Genomic DNA, 8,891 nt, shown 5'->3' on the forward strand with positions numbered 1-8,891 from the left:
TTTACTTTTTTGTTTGTTTGATAAATGTTGATCGATATACTTTTTTATACGGCGGGCTTCTCCCGAAATACATACATTCGAAACTACACTTTTAATGTAAATAAAATGGATGTGATTATTGATCAATTTCTCTCTTGGTACATTGCGGTAAAAAATCAATTTTTTGCACTAAAACAATCGAAAAATAATGCAAAATTTGCACTTTTGTTTAATAAATCTTGATTGATGTAATTTTTCACTTTGCGGGCTTCTCTCGAAATCAAATTATATTCGAAACTACAGTTTTAGTATCAATAAAATGCAAGTTAATATTGATCAATTTCTCTTTTGGTACAGTTAGACAAAAAAAATTCTTTCTGCTAAAACATTCGAAAAGTAATGCCAAATTTGCATCTTTGTCTATTAACTGTTGATTAGTATACTTCTTTCCCTGGCGGGCTTCTCCCGAAATCAAATTATGACCGATACTACAGTTTTAATATCAATAAAATAGAAGTGATTATTGATCAATTTATCTCTTGGTAGATTTTGGTAAAAAAGTTTTTTTTTCTACCAAAAACCTCAAAAAGTAATGCAAAATTTGCATTTTTGTTTATTAAATATTGATTGATGTATTTGTTTATTTTGCGGGCTTCTCCCGAAATCAAATTATATTCGAAACTACACTTTTAATATACAGAAAATGAAAGTCGTTATTGATCAATTTAACCCTTAGTAGATTTTGTTAATTAAGAAGTTTTTTACCAAAACACTCGCAAAATATTGTAAAATTTGCACTTTTATTTATTCAGTGTAGATTTATATACTTTTTATTTGGCGGGCTTATCCCGAAATAAAATTATATTCGAAACCGCACTTATAATATAAATAAAATCGAAGTGACTATTGATCAATTTATATCTTGGTAGATTTCATTAAAAAAGACTTTCTTCTACCAAAGCACTCAAAAAATAATGCAAAATTTGCACTTTTGTTTCTTAAATGTTATTCTATATACTTTTTTATACGGCTGGCTTCTATTGAAATAAAATTATTTGCGATACAACACTTGTAATATAAATAAAATGGAAGTGATTATAGATTAATTGATCTCTTAGTAGATTAAGGTAAAAAAGTATTTTTTCTACCAAAGCGCTCGAAAAATAATGGAAAATTTGCACTTTTGTTTCTTATATGTTGATTAATGTACTTTTTTATTTGGCGGGCTTCTCCCGAAATGAAATTATATTCTTAACTCCAGTTTTAATTTAAATAAAATGGAAGTGATTATTGATCAATTTCTCTTTTGGTATAGTTAGACAAAAATTTTTTTTTTACTAAAATACTCAAAAAATAATGCCAAATTTGCACTTTTGTTTATTAGCTGTTAATCGATGTACTTTTTTATATGGAGGGCTTCTGTCGAAATCAAATTTTGTTCGAAAATACACTTGCAATATAAATAAAGTGGAAGTGATTATAGATTAAGCAACGGGTATGCCAACCAACTTAATTCAAGGAATCGCTGGAGAAACTAAGGAAAAGCTGAAGACCTCTAACTCCCTTCAGCAATAGATCTTGAAACTTGGACAAAATTCGGTGAGTTTAAGAAAAATTCCTTAATTATCCACTCTTTTATGTTTACTTTAGAACCAAATGATTCAACTCCTAATTTTCCTTTCAAGCTCCCCTTTTCAATGGAGTAATTGGACTCTCCCTGGTCCTCTCAATGCAACAACTAAACTCGTGTAATTCAAAAAGATAAATAAATATGTAATTCATTCAATTTATATTCAATCTATTAAATTACTAAACCTCTCTCTCTCTCTCAGTTTTCCTCAAATCTCTGTTTCAGCAAAATCTGAAAAATCAATTAAATTTGTCTGCTCGGATGAACATCGAACAAAACACGAGGATTTATCAAGGATAATTATGTTAGTGACGTAAATTTAATATTTACCCAGACGTCACATACTTGATTTTTGGTGCATCGGCCGGGAAACAAAACAAAAAAATGGAGAGAGAGAAAGCCGACGTAATATATTAAAAACTGAAAGAGAGGAATAAAATTTTGAATTTAGAAAATTAAGGTGAAAATAAATAAAGAATAACATTCCTTCCTTTTTATATAAAAAATAATAGATATTTATATAAATTAAAGTATAGAGTGATTTCTGCATTGAAACAAGATAAAAGAAAAATTGCATTGGTGACACTTTTTATTAATTCAAAAAGTAAACATCTCAATTATTAAAGTAAATTTTCTACACTATACAGTACACACGTAAAATATATATACATTTTAATTGCAAAATATTAGAACGGGACCAAGGCTTTAGTGGCCGGGCTTGTCATAATTAAGAAATATTTTCTATTAAGTCTCAAATATTGATAGCCGAAATTATAGCAGGAACAAGATGCGTGAAAATGCACTGTCCTGTTCTTAATTAGCCCTCAATACATCAGAATAAGAGTCAGAATATTTTATCTACTATCACATTATAATTGCAAAATATTAGAGCGGGACGAAGGCTGTAGTGGCCGGGCTTGTCATAATTAAGAAATATTTTTCTGTTAAATCTCAAATATTGATAGCCGAATTTATAGCAGGAACAATATGCGTGAAAATACACTGTGCTGTTATTAATTAGCCCTCAATATATCAGAGTAACAGTCAGAATATGCAATCTACTATCACATTATAATTGCAAAATATTAGAATGGGACCAAGGCTATAGTGGCCGGGCCTGTCATAATTAAGAAATATTTTTCTGTTAAGTCTCAAATATTGATAGTCGAAATTATAGTAGGAACAAGATGCGTGAAAATGCACTGTGCTGTTATTAATTAGCTCTCAATATATCAGAATAACAGACAGAATATGCAATCTACTATCAGATTATAATTGCAAAATATTGGAACGGGGCGAAGGCTGTGATGGCCGGGCCTGTCATAATCAAGAAATATTCTTCTGTTAAGTCTCAAATATTGATAGCCGAAATTATAGCAGGAACAAGATGCGCGAAAATGCACTATGCTATCATTAATTAGCTCTCAATATATAAGAATCGTAGTCAAAATATGCAATTTATTACACTCAGTACATCCTCGCATAAAAAATTTTCCTAAAATTCTATTTAACCTATGTAAAAACACCGGAGGTAAATAACAATCAAATATCTTGTGAATTTCATGAAACAATCAACACTTCAGATAAAATAAGAAATAAAATGACGTGAATATTTTTTTTAATCAATTATAGAATGTCCCAAAATTTGTCATCAACAAGTAGTAAAATTAATCACTCTGTTGGAGGACGAAAACGCGAAAATCGACAACATATCTCATATCATATCTGAATTTAAAAATTTAAGAAATCCTGAGAAAATAAAAAATATATATATAGAATAAACAAAAATATATAATAATAAATAAAGATAAGATGAGACATTTTTTAGGTCTAAAATATTTGAATAAAAAAGAATGATGATAAAATAAAATTGTAGAAATTCTGAAAAATCTGAAAAATAAAATAAGAATTAAAATATCTTGAGAAATTAAAAAAAAAAGTTTTAAGAAATCCTGAGGTCGGTTACATAAAAAGTGAGATATGTTTAGGTGTAAATTAAGTGGATTGAGAATAAACTAAGATTTGAGAAATTCTGAAAATTCTGAAAAAAATAAAATAAGATTTAAAATATCTTGAGAATTTTAAAAAAATAAAAGAAGATTTAAGAAATCCTGAGGTCGGTTAAATAAAGAATGAGATATGTTTAGGTGTGCATTAATTGGATTGAGAATAAAATAAGATTTGAGAAATTATGAAAATTCTGAAAAATAAAATAATATTCAAAATGTCCTGAGAAATTTGAAAATTAAAATAAGATTTAAGAAATCCTGAGGCCGGTAAAATAGGAGATATTTCTAGGTGTGAGTTAATTGAATTAAAAATAAAATGAGATTTAAGAAATTCTGAAAAATCTGGAAAATAAAACAAGATTTGAGATATCCTGAGAAATCTATAAAATAAGTCATTTGAATTGTAGAATATAAAAAATAATTAAAAATACTAATGAACGTTTAAGTACATATAAAATTCATTTTTAAACGTTAAAGATAATCTTGAAATTTAAAGTGTCAATCAGGAAACTAAATTTGAGAAATCTCTGAAATTAAAAAATAATAAGATACGGATTGGAATCTGTGAAACCTGAGAGTAAGTTAAGTTAAAAATTTCGAAAATTTAAAAAATATACAAATTTGGATGTAAGAAAATAAAGTTTTAATGAAATTTGACCTAGACAAATAGAAGAATAAGAAGTCATGAAAATTTAGTTAAAAAAAATTAAATTTGAAAACATATATTTGAAGCTAGGTGAGAGCCATTGCATAAGTCAAGAATTCTCCGTATCTACCTGCCTAATCAACTATCTACCAAGGTTCCTATCTATCCATCTATCTATCTACCTATTTATATATTTATCTATGTATCCAATTATATATTGAACTGTCTGTTTATAAATATATATATATATATATATATATATATTATATTTGCATGTCTGATTATTAATATATTTATTTGTCCATGTATGTATAATTATATATTGAACTGTCAATTTATATATATTTTATCTAATATCGAATCGAAGTTGTTTAGCCCGTCATCTCTTCCGCTACCGTGGAGATAGACGGTAGTCTTAAGGATTCCAAGTGTACAATTCAAAATTCCTTGTTAATTATGTTAAATAAATTCGACCAAATTTTGCTAACGTAGCAGGGGAATAGTCATTTGCACAACCCCATCAAAATTCAAGGGCTACAAGGGCTAAAGCTCCCAGTCCGGGAGTTGGTCACAGAAATCGAATACCACTTTAAAAAAATAAAGATAGGGCACTCCCTTCTGGGGTGACCTATTGGTTTGGTACCTCCGGCAACGGGTGGAAGACTTAGGTAAGGCCTAGCGGGCATCTCAACCCCGTTAGTAATCCGCTCGTTCGTAACAAACATGGTGGCAGGGGTGGGATCATAAACGTGACCCCTCTTCTTCCCAAAGGCTTGTTTTTCTAAACTAATTAAATTAATTTTGTGCAAAACATAAATGGTGCCGCTCACTGCAGTTCACACGAGAGTTTGAATTACATAATAACTAAAATAAGTTCTATTGTTTTATTTATTGAATAAAACGTAAGAAATTTATTTGGTTATTATAAGCCCTTAAAAGCAACTCAATCAACTTGAAAAGCAGGGAGAATAGACAAGCCTAACGGCCAGTCGAAACTTTCCCAAAGGTTCAAGCTGCAAGCCCAAGGGCCAGAACTTGAATGTTTTCAAGTGATTTATTTGTTTTGGAGTTTAACTGAGAATTGTTTAGGGACTATGGATAACCGACAGAAACTTTTTCGATTTTAATTATGAAATAAAATTAGAAAATATTTTGCCGATTATTATATCAATTCAATAATATTCAGGGAAAATTCCCTTATTGAAATAACTCTGGTTTAAGGAGTAAATAGGGATTAGCTTAGCTCTTATTATTATCCAATATGGGCAGCAGACAAAATGGCTGACTCCAAACAGAAAAAGAAGCTCAAACCTAGGGTAGGGAGACAATTAAAAGGGCGCCAAGAACTGCTAAAACAGCAATTGCTCGCGGAAAGTTACCTGGCTGACAAGTTACTTATACACGAGGTGAAAAAGGTAGTCCAACCCACAGGGGAGATAATTAACATCCCCGTGAACATACGCTTCGTAGAGCCCCCACCTCAAAGAAAGGAAGATATCTTCACGGAGATCGAGAGCCCCTGCGAATTCGATTGTTTGTTCAACACCTTGTTAAATAACGCCCAACAAAAGCTGGATCGTAAGAAATCGCGAAGTAACAAATTCAAGTCGCAAGCGAACTCCACCCCTCTCCTACCCGGTGACGAAGTAGAAGTGATTCCCGATATCCTAATAATCCAAAATCCCTTTTATAACGGAATCGAAACGAGGAGGAAATCTGGAAAGAGATCGCTCAAAGGGAAATCGACGATTACTCGATGACAAAGTAGAAGTTATCGCGGATATCCCCCTGCTCCAAAATTCCTCTAATAACGGACTGGATATCGAAAAAGAGATTTTTTTAAAGGAAATTGTTCAAAGGGACTTCAGATAAAACCCTAAATCCTTAGAAGAGTTTAGAATGTCAGTTATTTTATTAACTGATCGATTGAACTGAACGCTAGAGCAAAGGGAAGATCTAAAGTAGCGTCTGAGCATTCGTGTTTTTCTTCTTAAAAGAATAGGTAAGCAAGATCTTTGAATGATGGTTATTACTTAAAAATCTCTGGCAATTCTCTCGCGCTACCTTGAACAGGCAATGCAGCGTTTCGAGTTCCCCCTAGCTACATCATGCCTAACCCACAGAAAGCCGTTTTAACACTTTCACTGATAAAACCTACAAAAAGAGGAAAGCGAGCCAGTAAAATCCATCATTTTAAGGCAACAATCATTCCAGCGAAATCTACTATTTTTAATAACTTGGCCAAGCCCTTAAAAAAATCGATTTCGACTCTCGCGGTTAAACCAACGTTGCGAACCTTTGTTGAGCTAAACCAAGAAATCGATGCAGGGCCTAACGATACCGAGGTAATTGTAATCGATATACCTCGGGAAGAGGCTTTAGAACAAAGAAGGGCGGCGCGAGATCAAGAGATTAAGATTATTAACGTGTCCTCGATCCACGAGTGGGACGATTCAGACACAGAAATAGTAAACGTTCCATAAGAAGCAAGTGGCGAGACCGAGGTAAAAACAATAATTTTGAGAGTAGAATTAAAGGTATAGCTTTCAACTACGGTATCGGCCGCACGCACCTGTTCCCTTGAGTTTTTATTTGAAAACAACCAAATACGCGAGTTCCCACTCGACCTGGGGTTGGGGATGCGAGACGAGAGAGAGAGATAATAACCAGAGATTGCTGATTTTAATGCGAATAACTTCACAACGTCAATAATTTATCTACCAAATACTTGAAAATGAGAAAGTTGCGCAGCACCCCCATTTTAATGAATGACGTATGTACCGAGGGTTTATAAATGTTCTAAGTGCGAAAGGTTATACTAAGAGCTTCCCAAAGATACCCTCTATGTATTGCAACCAGGTTGTGCCTTTTATTTTCAGGTACCTCAAATTTTACATAACGTACTCTCGACACTATTATCGATCCCATTTGCTTGCACTCGGTTGGAGGTAAGATCCGGTGGGTCACAATAATAGTACAAAAAAAAGAGGGAGGAAAACCACAGCGATCCGTTTTAAAAACTAAAAACCGGTTAAAAATCGCCAGTCACTGTTTAAATTAAAAAACAAGTCCAGACTTGCTTTCTATATTACTCGATAATTCTTAATTCTTGCATACCGATAAAGTCACTCTCGTGAACTGAAATAAGGAAAAACTATTCACCTAAGGTTGACTGAGGACTCTTTCACCGGCTACCCTACGTGAACCCAGTTCGAGGCTGGAAGGTAAACAATGCCGGAAGGTGACGCCATTTCGAACGCGGAATAAAATAAAACCACCCTCCATCTCGGTGGTATAACCCCCAATATATCGAATCAAACTGCCGGAGCTCCAACCATGGACATGAGTACGGCTGTGGCATCTGCATTGGAGGGAATGATCCTCCAGTCAGGCTGGGTAAGTGACTCCCCGGATGTCTTCCATACTCCCGGAGAGACTCTGAATATCACGAAAAAGATCCAATATCGAATTTCGACAATAGGTGATGCAATGATCTCAAAGAAGCCATATCGTTATCCACAAGATGCACTCGAGGAAATTGATCTTCAAATTAAAAAGCAACTGAAAAGCGGTGTCATCCGCCATTCTCAATCACCTTATAATGCGCCACTGATGATAATTCCCAAGAAAATGGACGCTTTGGGGGTAAGAAAATATCGGGTCATCATAGATTACAGAGTCCTTAACAAAAAGGTAATCGGTGACGCTTACACTTTACCTAATATTACCGAAATACTAGACCAACTAGTGCGAGCACACTACTTTACAGTGTTTGATCTGGTGAGTGGATATCATTAAATCGAAACTCACCCGGACGATAGGGCTAAAACTGCATTCTCTACTCGAAGAGGACATTTCAATTACATGCTTACGAATGCCCATGGGTATAAAAAACGCTCCTACAACCTTCCAGCGCTTTATGGACAATGTCCTCAAGGGGATGCTCGGTTCGGAAGCCTTTGTGTACCTGGATGATATCGTAATCTATTCGAAAACTCTAGAGGAACACGATAAAAAGGTTCGGAGACTTTTCAAACGACTAGGAGAAGCAAATCTCAAAATGCAACCAGACAAATGCGATTTTCTTCGCACTGAAATCGCATATTTGGGACACAGTATCAGCAGCGATGGAGTGAAACCTAATCCGGAAATAGTTTCCGCTATAAGGAGTTTACCTAGGCCCAGAACACCTAAGGCGATCAGGCAATTCCTAGGACTATCGGGATATTACCGGAGATTTATTCAAGACTACGCCAAATTAGCAAAACCTTTGGCAGAATTAATAAAGAAAGATGCTAAATTCATATGGGGATTCGAACAAAAGCGAAGCTTCCGCAAGCCTCTGCCGCGAACCCATTCTACAGTACCCTGATTTTAATAAAACATTTAAACTAACCACTGACGCTTCCGAATATGCAGTAGGAGGAGTATTGACCCCAGAAAAAGAATCCATGGATATGCCTATCGCATATTACTAAAAAATAATGGGCCCCACTGAGCAGCGTTACTTCAAATCTGATAAAGAGTGTCTGGCCGTGTTATAAGGTGTAACGAATTTCCATCCATATTTATATGGACGCGAATTCATTTTAGCATGCGACCATGAACCCATCCATTAGGTGACATA

This window comes from Belonocnema kinseyi, chromosome 8 (genome assembly GCF_010883055.1).
Source record: "Belonocnema kinseyi isolate 2016_QV_RU_SX_M_011 chromosome 8, B_treatae_v1, whole genome shotgun sequence".
NCBI classification, from domain to species: Eukaryota; Metazoa; Arthropoda; class Insecta; order Hymenoptera; family Cynipidae; genus Belonocnema; species Belonocnema kinseyi.